This window comes from Sus scrofa, chromosome 8 (genome assembly GCF_054392235.1).
Source record: "Sus scrofa isolate SSC_HxYL_T2T_F1_AM1 chromosome 8, Sscrofa_HxYL_maternal_Yorkshire_Landrace_v2.0, whole genome shotgun sequence".
In the NCBI taxonomy this organism is placed as follows: Eukaryota; Metazoa; Chordata; class Mammalia; order Artiodactyla; family Suidae; genus Sus; species Sus scrofa.
In genome coordinates this window covers 96,880,137-96,896,960 of record NC_139390.1, presented here as the reverse complement: position 1 = coordinate 96,896,960, position 16,824 = coordinate 96,880,137, and the positions used below count along the sequence as shown (strand labels likewise).

Below are 16,824 nucleotides of genomic sequence, written 5' to 3'. Positions count from 1 at the left end.
AATTTCAGAGAATGAGAGAGATCAAGGATAAATCCTGGGGTTTTGGTATCACCCACTGATACAGGGAATATTGGAGGAGCAGGTTTTTGAGCCAGGAAATCCATTTTACCTATGTTAGGTTTTACATGCCAAATTCATGTTTAAATGAAGATGCTTAGAAGCAGAAATACAAAATTATAAATTCAGCATATACATTTGAGGATCGTCAGTGTATAAAACATCTTCAAATCCATAGGACTGTGTGTAGTCAACTCAAAAGAGAGAAGATCTGAGAGTGAGCATGTAGACTTTGGGAATTGGAGGAGTCATTAATTAGACTGAAGGGATTCACTAAGAAGAAAGAAATTCAGTAGAGGTTTCTGTTTGGCAATCGACAGAGAAAAGTTTTCATGAAAAAAGGTATGGTGTATTGCATAAAATGGTTCTTAACTTCAAGTATAATGTTGGTTAAAATTGATCATTGGGGTTGGCCAGTAGTGAAAGTTTTGGTAACATCAGCAGTAGTAGTAATTTCTCCATAGTATCAAACTACTCAGTCAAAATTAGAATTTGACTATGCTGAAAAAGAACAGGCAAACATGGATGTGGTAACAACCAGTTATGTGAAGATTTGGTGAACCAAAGAGGGTTTTGTTTGTTTTCAAACTGGAAGCATTTTCGCAATCTTATTGTTTATAATACATAGGAAATTAGGATATTGACTACAGATAGACTAATAGATTTGTTAATGGAAAGATGAGTAGATCTATTTTTATTTCTCCCATTTTCTCAGTGCAAGAAGAATCAAATTTACCAGCCTTGAGAGAGAAGGGACAGGTATGAAATGGTATAAAATAGCCTTTGAAAAATAATGTCATATAAAATAATAAATTTATGTGTTATATATTGTGAATTTCTACAGAAACTGGTTAGGGCTCAATTGGCAAAGGAGGGACAGAGACAATTGTGTTGGATTTGAGGGATTTCCAAACAAATATGATAATAATCTTAAAAAAATTGATTTTTTTCTGAATAAATCTAGAATATGAAATAAATGATCTAGTGAACCTCTCCTCAAAAAAATGCTCAGAATAATATTTTGTTTTGATGAAATAGGTCTTCATTTAAAAAAAAAGGATATCACATAAGTAGTCACATAAGTTTGAGGTTCACAGACTTAACCAAACTAAAGCACAGTTTGGTTGATGGTTTCTTTCATTTTATATTTTTTTAATTACAGAACTTATCAGAGCCTTTAATAAGCCACTGGACATTGTGAATCTCCCACAGTGTGATTTTGCATGTTCTGTTTGAGGATACCCCTTCTTTGTGGAGAGAGGGTATCCCCAAATAATCTGATTATTTTTCTTTCTTCCAAAGCAAAATCACCCTGGTAAATGTCTACCTGTCCCTTTGGGAGAAAGCTAGAAGAAATATTAAAGTACAAATTTTAGTGTAATTTTGAGAATGTAGTTTGTGAAGATCTGCCCTGGTACGTCTAAATTTCAAATATTTTATCACATTCTCTTTTTATTTTGTTTCCCCTCCATTACTGCTTTACATAACAACTTTCACCTTCCCTTTTTTTTTTTTTGCTTTAGATTAATAAAGTGTTATGAGATTTATTTTGTGAGATATGTCAGCTAACATATCACTTTTTCTGTGGTAATCAGGCACAAACCACTTGTTCTATTATTGATTATAACATTATACTTAACTTTGGAAGAAGTAGAAACAGCTTGTCTATATGAATATGATCTTAGATTTCAAAGACTGCTTTCCTCTGAAGATTGTTACAATTGAAGTATACACATTAAAAAAAAAAAAGAAGAAGAACAGCCAAAATTTAGTTTCAAGGTTGTACTAACAACAAGGAACTTGAGTAAAATGTGCTACATTGTAGATAATGCATGAAACTGGGAATGCTATTTTCATAATTCAGAGACAGCAGAGACCAAAAAAATTCTATTTTTATCATTTGGAAAGAAGCTTCTCTAATTTCATAAGATTTTCCCCTATTTTAGTCCAGACAACCTAGGTTCCTGAAAGTTCCCATTTGTTAGTAACTTAATTAGCAACTCAGTTCAGTTGGGTCTGCAGCCTAACGCTATTGTTGGAAATGACTGAGAATGAAGGCAGCCCAATTTGTTGAATGATTTCCATCTCTACCAACCAGTCTGTGAAATCTAGAAGCATTACCTGGGCTTCTGCTTGTTAACTCAGAGCACATCACAAGGCTCAGACTGATGTCCAGGGTCCTGTGCTCTCTGCTCTCAGCCTATACACAGCAGCTGTAATCACACTCTGAGCATAGGGAATTTAGTTTTATCTAAGTGCTCCAAATACATGGTCTCAAAAAGGAATGCTACAGGACAGAGGTACCTTTTATTGGAATGATTTGAAAGCATTTACATCCATGAGAAAAGCTGTGCTTTCCCAAGGATACTGAAAAATGACTAATTGTGTCTGGTGCCAGGTGCATAAAGCAAATCATTTGGTTCGGTTTTCACATTTTTTAAGAAAAAAAAAAGGAACAGTGTATAAAAAGAATCAGTGTATTGCTTTTCAAGATGTATTTGTTGTTTCTGGGGATGATACCTTGTTTCTATTTATTACTCTGGTTCAATTTCTTTACTTTCTTTTTTTCTCTTATTTCCATATTGAATTGTGATCAGAAGAGCAGATGGAATTGCATTTTGCAAATTCCTCTGTTGATTAATATAAAATTTCAGAAAATGCACAGACTGTCAGGAGATTAGCATTTCTTTCTTGAGATGTTCTTGGTTTGATATCCTTCAAACTGAATGAGATTAATGGGCATCAATAAATGTGGGCACGTGACCATGCATATCAGCCCATCAGTTCTTTTTTTCATACAAGTGCCATAGATATTCAAAATATTGTTTGTGTTATTCTTTCAAGTTTTAATTCTTATTCTCAGGCTATTGTCTTTTTTTTTAATCTCAGAAGTGATATTACATAGTTATCATTCTTAGTGTTATGTGTGCTACCTTTTAGTGGTTCACTTTTTTTCCTAACCACTGAAGATTGTCACTTAGCTTGCATGGATTTTTTTCCAAATAATCCTCAGTTGCCATAATTCAGTAAAATGTGACACCTTTCTAGAAACACTTTTTAAAGCAAAGTAACTAGCTGAGGTTTATTTTATTTTGTTTTGATCTATGAATTAGTGGGGGTTTTCTGGTATAAAATAATTATAACGAACTTAAATGAGCAAGCACACAGAAAATTGATCTCTGTAACTCAGTCTAATATTTTTTTCTATGAAATAATATTTTGGTTAATTTCATGATATTCCTGTGTTATATTAGTCCTTCATGTGCCACCAAACATTGAAGAGACATTTTATGTAAGATTCAACCAGAGAAACAGAATTAGTAGTATTTATATTTGAAGGGGTTATATGATTATGAGGAGTTAGTGTACATGATTGTGAGAGCTGCCTAGGCAAGTCCAAAATCTTGGGAAAGGAAGGGAAAAAGAGGAGCTGTCAGGCTGAATTAAAGATGCAGTACACAGAATTTTTTCCAGGAAACTTCAGTTCTGTTCTAAGTCCTTTCAACTAAGTAATTAAAGTCTTGCCCAGATCACCTTAGGATAATCTCCTTTGCTTAAAGTCAACTGATCATAAATGTTAACCACATCTACAAATATCCTCACAGCAACATCTAAATTAGTGTTTGACTGAATAAATAACTGGGTACCATAGTCTAGCCAAATTAACACATAAAATTGGCCATTGAAGTCCAATATATCTCAACCTTGGCACCCAGACACATTTCTTAAAGTATATTCACTCTCCAAATAAAACCAACCACAAAGTCATATTTTCCGGGTAACGTAATACAGCTATCCTGTGCACAACAAAAAAGGCACCAACCATTTCCCTGGAAGAGGATGCACAGTCAATGGGTCATGTTGCACTTTTCTTTGATATCCTTTGTCTTAAATACTGTGATGTAAAGTTAGTTATTATTAATATATCTTATGATGGATGATTAAAAATAAATAGGAAGAAAAAGAAAACATTGCTTAATATAACTCTACTAATCTATACACAAACATATCCATAAAAAATAAGGAACAATTAAAATATTATAGTACTCATTTCTACAATTATTCATAAGTTTATAGCTAATATTTATAACCATATTTCTACTACAATTCCAGCACCTCAGCTGCTCATGGTTCTTTGCCTGTTGAGGTGGCCAAATATTACTTGCAAATATGTCTGGGCCATTAGTAGTCCTACCTTAGTTTGGTTATTGTAATTTCCCATTAATTTAATCACAAGACTGGCAATGCTAGGAAATGCGTTCGGGATCTCCTGTATTCCACCCATATTATTTCTTACTTCCATTGTATAATGGAAATTGAAATTTGTACAAACCAGTTTCCCTTTGATGATCAGGATCAAACATTCCAGTCAGTACAGAACTTCTTTCTTTGCCTGTTGTTTCAGAGATATTAGGAAAACAAAACAGACAGTGACATTTTCAACTTCTAGTTCAATGGGATCATTGTTTTGCTTCCTGGTAGAAGCATTTCTCCCTTTGGACTAAGACATCTAAACCAGCAAAGCATGAAGTCATAAGACAGAAAGTAAATATTTTGCTAGTAGTAGTAGCAAGTGATACCCCTCCCATTTCCACCCCTTCATTACTAGACATGATACTGTCTATGGAAAAAAATTTTGATTTATTGATCATTAATTTAGAGTATATACAGCCTCATGGAGGTATTATCACCCATCTGAGACTGTAACTGAATCTTCAAAAGGCCACAGCTCTGTTCTGTCAAGCCAACTGATACTAGAGGATAGGGGACATAGTATAAGTGATAAATACAGTGGACATGGACCCATTGCTAAACTAATCAATGGTCATTACTTCATTGATCCAGAAACAATGCTATTTGCCAAGTCATGGAAGCTACCTAAATGTCCATTGACAGAGGAACGAATAAAGAGGATGTGGTACACATATACAATGAAAATATTATTCACCCATAAAAAAGAATGAAACAATGCCATTTGCAGCAACATGTATGGACCTAGAGATTATCATACTGTGTGAGGTAAGTCTGACAGAGAAAGACAATTATATGATATCACTTATATGTGAATTAATAAAAATGATACAAAAGACCTTATTTTCAAAACTAATATTATATTTACCATAGCTAAAACCATGGAGGGGAAGGAAGAATTGGGAGGCTGGGGATAACATGTACAATTTATTGTATAAAATAGATGATTAACAGGAACCAATTGTATAGTAAAGGAAAATCTGCTTAATAGTTTGTAATAACCTATATGAGAAAAAAGAAACAATATATTTATATGTACGACTGATTCACTTTGTTGTACAACTAAAACTAACACAACATTGTAAGTCAGCTATACTCTAATAAAATTAAGTAAAAAATACATACATAGATAAATCAAAGCAATGTTCCTATAAATATAAAAATAAAAGAAATAACGCTATTTGGAATACCACTAGGCATTCTATGCATCCACTGGTAATTTTGACAGAAGCATTGTGGGCAAGGCAGATAAATCCATATTCAGAATAAGTGTCACACAGAACACAGCGCTACCCCTTCCATGAGAAAAATGGTTCAGGGCAATTAATCTGCCAACAGGTAGCAGACTGATCACCCTGGGAAGCAGTGCCATAACGGGGAAGTAGTGCTGTTGGTCTGTCCTGCTGGCAATGGGCATCCAGATGCGGCTATAGCCAGTTCTCTTTAGTGAAATGAAGGCCATGTTGCTGAGCTATGAATTATCCCCATCCTTGCTACCATGCCCACTTTGTTCATAAATTCACTGAGCAATAGCAGGAGAGGAAAGAGGCTAACTGGTATCTGCTTATATGTCATCCTATCCGCTTCATTATTAAAATCCTCCTCTGTAGAGATCACCTTTTGATGCTCATTCATATGGGACACAAATATGTTTATAATGTTGCCCATTCAGCAAGTCCATCCACATAGCTCTTCCCAGCACCTTCCTGTCACCAGTTTCCCTATTACATTCCTTCCTAGTCCTTGACTATTCAATCGAATCTTTGGCCAGAGCCCATAAATCAATATATACTCATACCTCTGGCACTTATTCCTTCCAAGCAAAATGCACAACCAGCTGCACTGGTTGAAGCTCTGCCAACTGGGAATATTTCCTATCACCACTGTCCTTTAGAGATGTCTCAGGAAGGGCCTGGAGCACTACAGCTGCCCACCTTCAGGTGGTATCTACATGCCATACAAGGACCCTCTATAAAACATTTCTGAGTTTTCTCTTCCTCAGCCAACTAATTATAGGAAACTACCCAGGCTGTGGTATGGGCTGAGAAAGAGTAGGTAAAAAGCAGGTATAGGAGCTATGAACATTTGTACCACTTCTTTACGTAACTTTTCTTCAGGCCTTGCTCTATTCAATAATAGATATCATTTCCATTTGATACTAGAATGCTATTGCAATCATTTATCTGGTAAAAAACTATATATTTGATCAATTTATTCAAGTCATAAATATTAATTACCTAGGAATAATTATTTTTTTGGAGGCACAGTTATACATATGGTAATACAAGAAACAGTAATCTTATAAAACAGTCAAAATACAAACAATATAGCTAATAACATTAATAGAGTTATAAGTAAATAGTTAAGCCAAGATCTTCTTACATCAAACCAGTGTTTGAAGATGTCATTAAGACTAGGGACTGGGTCACTTAAAGTAGCATAGAGACCTTAGAATTCAGTAGGCTAATATTAAGTCTGATTACTATCATATAAAATCTGTTGAGTGAATTTCAGTAAGTCTTTGATATGGCTGATTACATGTTCCAATCCTATTTAAGGTACAAAAATAGCTGCTAAATTATCATACTAGCTGAATACAGAACTCTTGACCCATTTGGCTCCTACCAATGGTATACTGGTTGGGGTCATCTTTAGATTGTTATGAAAATGGCCTTGAGTCCAAGGGAATCCTAGAGTACATCTCCCTCTCCATCCTGGCAGTAGCCAAGGCCATAAATTAATACTAGAAATTTAGTGAATTCTGTTAGGTGTGACTCAGTGAATCTCCAGTCATCTCACCCAGTCTGTTCCATACCAGCCACTATCTCTAAAAGTAGTAATATGAAGGCATTGTTCATAGCGGGCCCAGATTAATTTCCTAATGTTACTAGGCTAGGCTGATCATTCTTAGTATGAGTTAATTGTTCCCAACATCAACTTTTAGGTTTTGGCTTTTTTTTTTTTAAGTCAATACAACCTATGTGGGAAAAGAATCTAAAAGAATGGATATATGAATATATATATATAACTAATTTACTTTGATGTACACCTGAAATTAACACAACTTTGCAAGTCAACAGTCAACAATACTCCAATAATTTTTTAACCCCCAAAAATAAATAAATAAAAAGAAAAAAAACTAGAGTGCTGCTGAAAATGCCCAACTTTATGGTGTGGAGGGTCAGAAAATACTCAGTTTATGATGGACAGTTCAGTTTGCATTGTAACTTGGTGGCTGAAGCTCAAGCATTCATTTTCTACTAAAACCCAGGAGCAGACCAAGAGGTGCTTCTCAAAGAGATAGTAGTTATCTGCCAAGGAAGATAGCACTTTTCTCCAAAATCCTAAGAATCCTCTCTGTGATTTACCTGTAAGTGCCTGTCAAAGGCTCAATTCAACATCTCAATCTGGAGCGCACACCTAAAGCACTATTTCATCTGCTGGATCATATGACTCAAGTGGCAGAACAGAATTCATGGAAACTTGCCACTGCCACAGAACCTTCCTTTCTTTTGACTATAAAGTAGCAAATGTTCAGGGCACTTAGTAATGGGCCAGAAAAGCATACGTTGCCTCCAAAATCCAAAGAAGCACACTGAGCTCAAAGTCTCTTTTTCAATTGGGCCAAATGCAATATCTTATCTTTTACCCTAGAAAGGATATATAACAGGCTCATACCAGTGAACTCCCAGAAATTTAACTAAAGTAGAAGGCCCCTGCATTTATTTATAAACTGTTAATGCAAAGTTATTAGATGGAATCAATGTATGTGATTGTGGAGACAAGCTCCAAATCCAGAGTAGGCCATTAGGAAAGGCAAGATGAAATTCTCAGCATGAGTGGAAACCACTGTTCTGTTTGTAAGGCCTTTAAATTGGTTGTATAAGAGCCATTCATATTTTCTAGGATGATCTCCTTCACTCGAAGTCAACTGATTATGAACTTTAATAATATCTAGAAAATATCTTCATGAAGCTTATAGTTAGTGTTTGATTGAATTTTGGGAGACTCTAGCCTATCCAAATTGATATACACAACTGAAAGTCACTGCAACATTTGCACAATAATTATATATCTCTGGAGATTTTTCCTAATTTATAAAATAAGGCACTATGTATATGATCTTTAAACATTTCTTAGCACTGTATCCCCTTAGAACTTCCATATTATACTTCATTAGAAATCATACAAAAGAGCAAGTGTAACCATCACTACTTAAGGTAACTTTTCTAAGCCCAATTTATTTTAACTTTTCATCCTTATTTTTTTTTTCAGGCTGAATTTAACTGTCATTCTAGCCTTACCATAGTTATAGTTTATTATTTATAAAATGCTTATTTTGATGCACCAATAAATATGTATTACATCAAGATACTGTATGGCAGAGAAAGAATTTAAGCTTGTCAAGTGTAATGGTGTAGAATTCAAGACAGTTTTCAGGTAAGAAAAACATACTAGAAAACTGGGTTTTTGGAAGTAGGAGAAAAATGAAGGGGTCCAGTAAAATTCATAGTTGAAAATGAAAGACAATTACAAAAGGAAAGGAAACACATGTTTTAGCTTCTCTACAACTTCACAAGTTTGAGGGGAGCTTCTTTATAAGCATGTGGAAATTTTGCTATAATTACTGCATCTTTTGCCCTTAATTGGATATGAAATATCATAGAACGGAAGGGCACTGCTGTTAACTCACAGGTTACTATGCCCTATGCTAGTACTCTGGGATTCAGTACATCAAATTAATATGGAGTCTTATGACAGGGAGTTTTTTCCACATCATGTTTCTTTGGTGCCTGTGGTATGAATATAAAAGATTTCTTCTTAACATTTTTTTTGACACAAGAAGATATGGGATTTTCAGTTGAAGTCATGTACCTTAATCTAACCCAAATTACCCCCAAAGGGCTAAACATCCCTTCTAGCTAATAGTAAATCTTTTTGAGGTCTCCTAAAATAGCTGTGTAGACTTGGAAAATAAGGATCGAGAAAAGAATTTCCTCTGTTTTGTGTCAAAGGGAGATTTGCCCTGTTAAGCCTAGAAAAGGCATAAGCTATTCCTACCATTTGTAATAATTTTCCCTCTATGAGATGATACAAAATGCAATTCTCTATATTCATTTTGTTACAGGAAATACCCCTCAGAAATATAAATTTGGACTTGAGTTTAAACCATACAGGAAAAGAATTTATATACAAAACAGATAAGTGAAATAATTAAAAATAGATCATTGACACCCAATATCAAAGCAAGAATATGACTTTAAAAATGTAGAAACGTTGTTGCTTTCAGTTTCTGTGATAATCACATGATCTGTTATAGGACATAAGATATGGTATAAAATTTTGCTATTTAATTTTTTACAGTTTAAATTTCTCTTTCGAAGTGATGAAAAGTACTAAAGAATGCCCTATACCATTTTATTACCATAATAGCTATTACCTAAGCAAATGAACCAAAGGAATTTTAGAAAAACAAACCCCCCTTCTGTATCTTACTCCTAAAAATTCTTTAAAGCAATAGTTTTCTTTTTTTCTTTTTTTTTTTTTTTCTTTTTATGGCTGCACCTGTGGCAAACGGAAGTTCCTGGGCTTGGCATTCCCAGGCTATGTCACAGCCATAGCAACGCCAGATATGAACTGTGTCTGTGAGCTACACAGGTAATGCTGTATTCTTAACCCACTGAGTGGGGCCAGGAGTCAAATCTACTTGGACACCAAGTAGGTTTCTTAACTCACTGAGCGACTGGGAACTCCTCTTGAAGCAATAGTTTTCAAACATGGTCATTTTTTTTTCCTCCAAAGAACATTTGGCAATTTCAAGAAACATATTCGGTTGTCACAACTGTACTGGAAATGAGGGGAGTGATGCTATTGGCAACTAGTGGGTAGAGGCATGGATGGTACCTACCATTCCACAGGGCACAAGAGAGTGCCTACCAACAAAGAATTATCCATCCAAAATATTAATATTGCTGAGATAATTTCTTTAAAGGAATGAAATGAAAGTAATTATTGTATATTTGGATGCTTCAGAATTATCTACTAATATTCAAATACCATATTTGATTCTGCTTTATCAGGTCTAAATAGCAGTCACATGCATTGTAAATGTTTCTTCTGAATAGATTCTGCTATCCTCATTTTACTTCATTTCTTTTTCCTCTTTAATCTACTAAGAAGTATTTTATAGGCCGTTGTTTCTAAGTATATATTGCCATGACAACCAAAACATCTCTACACCTTCCCTTTGCTTATGATTTTCCTTTACTTTTACTTGAGTCATTTTATGGATGGAGATTAATTTTATACCTTCAAAATCTTGTGTGCATGCATTCAATAACTAATTAGGCAAATTTTATGATCCAAAACTTATCTGCATTTGCATATTATTAATGAAAAAATTAGAAGAGAATGTCATAAAGAAGTTGGTAATTTAGGAAGATTTTAGAGGGAATCAACTATCAACTTGGGCTTGAAGTTGAAATTATAAAATGGAAATGCAAAAGAGGGTAACTATCTAGTGAGAAGGAACTTGTAGGCAGATGAGGAGAGTGTCATATGAGTGAGAAGCAGATGAGGAGCAGAAATAAGTCGGCTTGGATGAGTAAATATTTTTTACAAAAGCATATGGAAAGATAAGTTTGCTAATAATGGCTACATTAAAAAAGAGTTTGATCGTTAAGCTAAGGATCCTGGGTTTTGTTTTTAAAACAAATGAGAAACGTAGAAAATTTTTGATGTAGAGAAGTGCCATGGGCAAAAAACTTTCTAGAACAACTAATCTGTCTGTGATATGTCAAATGGAGCTGCATGGGAGAAGGGGATAGGAATAGCAACTCTAGAGGTAAATATGGAAAATTAAGACATTAGATTTTAATACCATGAGAAAATAGAGATCAACCTAGGAAAAATCTCTAATGATTGAATATTGATGTATACTATACTTGAGAGGTAGGAGAACAACCAAAATAGAGTTGATCCAATTGGCTAAAAAAATAAAGGAAAAAGTGCAGTGTAGAATCAATAACTAAATATAATATCATACTTCATTAATTATTGCAATGCCATACCATTGGTGATTCACATTTATTTTTTTTTTTTGGAATGATTGTTTTCATGCTGATAAGCAAAATTGGTTCAGGGTTTGCATTGCATATAAACTATCTCTTTATATAACAATAAGATAAAATGGATTTAGAAGTTTTATAACTTTTACCTCTGCATTGGAAATTTTTAGAGGAAAATAAATCATTTTGTGCTTGATTTTACTTCAGTTTTTACAGAAAATATTTATGCATATACCTTTGTGGATTAAAAGACTTTTGAGATACTTGGGCATTTTAGTTTTTTGTGGGTTTAGTTTTTTTTCCTATTTCACATGTATTGGCTAATTTAGCCTTTCTAAGATAATTTTATGCATATTTGCATAATTCATTTATTTCTTCAAACTCTATTCCATCTAGATTTCAAAATTTAATAAGTATGTAATTGAACATAATATCTTTCAAACTCAGTTAGATTAATGAGGATTAATATATTGGAGTTCATAAGCATGCATATTACAGTCTGTCAGTTTTTTTGCTGTATAAATACTATAGATATAGAACATAATAGTTTCATTAATATAGCTATTTTCTTTGTAATCCTTGTTATGGTCACTTTGCCAAAACAGCATATTCAAGTAACCTTGTTTTTATGTACCTATGTGTCCCTTTTTTTTTCCTCTAATATTTTTACTCAACACGAAGTAGAACATTTAGATCCAAAATCAGCTCAGGGAAATTACCCTTGTTTCTATGATAGCCCTTTTTTTCTTGTTTCTATGTTATATTTTTCTAAAATCCTATTAAAGATTTGCTCAGTTTTATCTTATGATTTAGATCTTTATGTTTGCTCAATGAGACAAAGAACAGCAAGTACCTACCTGAGACTGCCAGGGCTTCTCTGGATGGGCTCCCTTCTTTCTGTGAGATTTGCCTGAATATGTGGTCTTTTCCTCATACTGTGTAGAGAACAGACTGGTTGAGTGACAATAGCCTTTAACTGAGAAAGTAAAAAAAAAAAAAATTGTTATGGTAACTGAGCAGGTTCCTGTGGGGCTCCTGGGCACAAAAGGCTTTCTGTTTCACCCCTTTCTTATTTTTAGGAAATGGGCCTCATTCAGCCTCCATGGCCTTTTTTGAGTTCCACAGGGCAGGTTCAGATAGTTGCTGATTGAGGAAGGGAGGGCATGCAAAGGCAAGGGAGGAACAGTCAAGCAACAGCAGTGCAGCCTTGGGGCAAAATCATGGTTCTGCCCACCAAGGGATACATATAATGACGTAGGCATCTTATACACCTAAGAGAAAAGTTATATTCCTTATGCTTCTTTTAGAAATGAATACTTTAACATTGGGCAGCTGGGGGCCCTTCCTTGTGCTTCCCCCTCATTTGATTGATTCCTAAACACAATCACCTATAAATTAAAATTAGGCACCCTGAGCACAACTGCCTGTGGGTTAAAGATTATTAGCAGGTGGTGTTTTTCAGAAATGTTCCTAGTTTGTTCTAATCTATGATCAAAATGCTTTTTGCAGTTATTCTAGGCAATAATCCTGAAGACCACCATCCGGATCATGCTGAGATATACTGATGCCAGGTTGGATGACTAAAATTCCCCCGAATTAAAAAGAGTGCATGTCTGACCCAATCCTGAACCTTATTTGAAAACCTATTGTTCTCTTAGATTAAAACTCCCTTCAATTCTTCCTCGGGGCGGGGGGGGAGGGGGGGGGGGCGGCGCACAGTCTTTATGGCATTAACCTGCTGTAGCCTCATTTGCCTGGCAAAGCAATAAAAGCTATTTTTTTCTCTTTCACCCAAAACTCTGTCTCCGCATTTCTATTCAGTGCTGGGGGACAGCAGCTGTTTTGGCAACAATATCACAGTATAAGAATTTATGAATTTTTCACTCTACTCAGCATCTAGAATCTGTTCTTCTATCTCTGGTTACTGTGATGAGATAGGACTGCTTTGTCTGGCTTTTTTTTTTTTTTTTTTTAATCACCACAATACCTGAGTTGGGCACTTATATGGCAGACACCAGTGCACAGAGGGAACTACACAGTTTGGAGTGAAAACTACAGCTGCATCCTCTGAGTACATCAATTAAACTCTGGTTAGTTCTTTATCCAACTTAATCACTGCAGTAAGTATTATGTAACTTGCTGATGGTTTATGTTGTTTTTGGTTTGTTATTCTTATATTGTCAGTGTTTTTAAGGGAAAATAAATCAACCATCTCAGCTTACCTCTCTCTGTTTTTTAATCTTTGCTCTATTTTGTTACTCTTGTTCCAACTGCTTTAAGACTTGTAAATGTGATTAAAATTGTGATCATCTTTGACACATTACTTACTTGTAGTGATCACATGGTTTAATTTCTATTTTCATATTTTTCAATTGTCTCATTTATTATATTGATAAAGAGGATAAAATATGAATTTAAGACTCACCTCCTGATATGAAGCCTTAATCTTTTATCTTCAATAACTTTTAATGTACTTTAAAATGTTATACATTTACATACATCTTAAACTCTCTAGGCTGTTTGTTAATTAATATCCCCAATAAATCAGATGTTTTAACCATTATCTGAGGTATATATAAGCACCCTAATATTCTAATGTCTAAAAAGCCTAGATTTTGTTGAAATAGTCTTATTTTGGCATTGAATCAAACTGGTACACAGTTCTGTTTCTTTAAATTGATTATTTATTGATAAAATACGTTCACATTTATATCAGATCCTCAATGCTGGCCTCTCAAGATTTAGAACACAACTCAGAGGAAGGGAAATGGTCTTCTAGACCAGCAGCATTTCCACGAGGACACCCTCCACAAATCTTCAGAGCAATCTAAAATTTTATTTTAGGACATGAAAATATCACCTTTGAAATGAGTAAAACTTCGGCATTTTAGCTTTTGCTTTTATAAAGCACCTGCTAGGAACTGAAATGAACAAAAGTCACACACCAATTTCTTCATCCAAAAGACCATCACCTGGTGGGAGAGAAGCATAGAAGAATAAACAGTAATTCTTTTTATCCTGAGTTGTAGTTACAGCTCTGCTAGTTAGTAAATGATGGTTTTAGGAAGTAACTCAATCTCTCAAAGCCTTAGCTTCTTGTAAAATGTAGTGAGTCTGTTCTTCCTGCCTAAGATAACTAGAAAGCACAAAGGTAAGGATTATATGTCAGCTTCAAATATGTCAAGATACTGTGCCAAAGCATATATGATTTTATTAAATGAATATATCTTTAATTGACTAAACAATTTCTCACTCTAATCTAGTCTTGCATTAGAAAGTGTCTGACAAGAGGGTCAGCAGCAAGGACAATGTAAATACCTAAGAGAATGCAAAGTATTTTCTGGTGACTGAGAAGCAGAATCAGACATAAGTTCCCACATTAATAATTACCAAACTCAAGAACATGGACACACACTTTTGTTTGCCCTAATTTATAAGCACATTCTGACAAATGCATGCCTGTGACAGTAGCTATTTAGGTCCAAGCTCTTCCTCATATTTTTTATGATTTAAGAAAGCAAAAGGAATGACATCAAGGTAGTGATATCTTGGATCTTACCTTTGCGTCAAAAGTAGCAGATGCCAGTTGGGAGACTATGTACAAAATATTGAGAAGTGCTTGTCTGCTTACTTCTAAAAAGACAAGTTCTTCTCCCAAAACCATCTGCCATGTAATCAAATTCTCTGGTCATCACACGCAGACGAACTCAGTCAAATCAAAGTACAGATGGTCGTTTATTACAAAACAACACAGGAGGCTTAGAATAGATGATACATTTGGTCATTTTTGCACATAAAGTCTCTGATTAAGTATGAAAAATGTGAACATTTGTTTATCTTGGAAAAACTGCTATTACTTGTCAGGCATGACCAATTAGTTATTTCTAAACTGTTATCCGTATAATTAAGAAAAACACCCATCTGTAAAGTCAGAAGTTTGTGTCTCTTTTCTGATCCATATGTAAATGTAATTTCCGTAATCTGATTTACTTAAAAGAGAATTATCAGGCACAATATAAGACATATGATAGAAACTAATGTGTTTTCTAATTTCTTTCTCTGTTTATTCCTTCACTTATGGGAGACAATATAGCTCTTGTGGCTGGAATAAGGAAACCAAAATAGCATTAGAAGAAAGCTTATTAGGATATTTATTTTTCAAACACAGGACATGAGTGTTATAAAGAAAAGTGAAATTGTCACATAAGAAAGTTTATATCATTTTTATAACATAAGCATGTTACATACTTAAAATAGGAAAAAAAAATCATGATCAAGTTTTTAAAAATAACCTCACTTGAATTCAGTTTTAATGTGCATATATATCTTAACAGGTACATGTGTGTGCTTAATCTTAATAAATATTACTTATATGTTAAACATAACTTCTATACTTAGATAATCGATAAATATTTATACAATGCTTATTTATACTTCATTTATATCAACCAGCACTCTTTATCTCGAGCAAAATTCTGTATCATAGAATTCGATATCAAATGGTGAGCAAATGAACCAATTATATAAGATGCAAGTTTCATGGTTTTTTAATTTCCAGTGAAACTCAACACTTTCCTCAATGTCCAGAGTGGAAGACGTCACAAGAAAAGAATTCATGCATCACTTAGCAACTCCAGATGTCCCCAACACCTACTGTTATCAGTATTTAATCATATTCCCAGCTGTCCTTTTTTTGTTTTGCCTAGGATTTTTTTAATGTTAAACATTTTAAAAGACCGTAAACTCTATTTTAATTGATGTTATTAATGCTTAAAGGAAAAGTACTTACACTGTATCTCTTTCTCATAACCAGTTACTCTTGAATTACTTACTATTCTGATTTGAAAGGGCCAGTTAAAAAAAAAAAATGCAATTCCATAGGAGGTTATCATCAGAATAAATTGCTTAGTTAATGGCTTTCAATTACCTTTTTTTTTTTTTTTGGTCTTTTTGCCATTTCTGGGGCTGCTCCCGCAGCATATGGAGGTTCCCAGGCTAGGGGTCGAATTGGAGCTGCAGCCTCTGGCCTACGCCAGAGGCACAGCAACATGGGATCCAAGCCACGTCTGCAACGCCGGATCCTGAACCCACTGAGCAAGGCCAAGGATCCAACCCACAACCTCCTGGTTCCTAGTCGGATTCGTTAACCACTGAGCCACGGCAGGAACTCCCCGCTTTCAATTACTTTTAATTAGTCAGAAAATAGGGAAAATTCAAGATTCTGTGAATATATAAATCTGCCATTTATAGTATATGTGTGAGTAGCCAGTATTTCTGCTATGTATGAATAATCAATAGTGAATACTCCATATTTTAAACTTAGAAAATATAATCAGAATATTTAGTCAGGTTGCTTTCTGAGTTTAATGCCATGGAGTATATTTAAGTTTGCTGATTAAAATAGAAGCACTTTAAAAAAAATATGTCATGTCTTACTCTTTAAAAAGAA

The 16,824-nt window shown here is 34.3% G+C and overlaps 1 long non-coding RNA gene across 1 annotated transcript in view; it reads left to right on the top strand.

Moving 5' to 3' along the window:
* Positions 1-12,375, top strand: part of LOC146400953 (uncharacterized) — a 254,701-nt gene extending 242,326 nt beyond the window's left edge. The window contains exons 5-7 of the long non-coding RNA XR_014812973.1: positions 4,903-5,076; positions 8,584-8,748; positions 9,437-12,375. This is a non-coding gene — a long non-coding RNA (uncharacterized LOC146400953). The remainder of the gene's footprint in view (positions 1-4,902; positions 5,077-8,583; positions 8,749-9,436) is intronic.
* Positions 12,376-16,824: the final 4,449 nt, after the last annotated feature.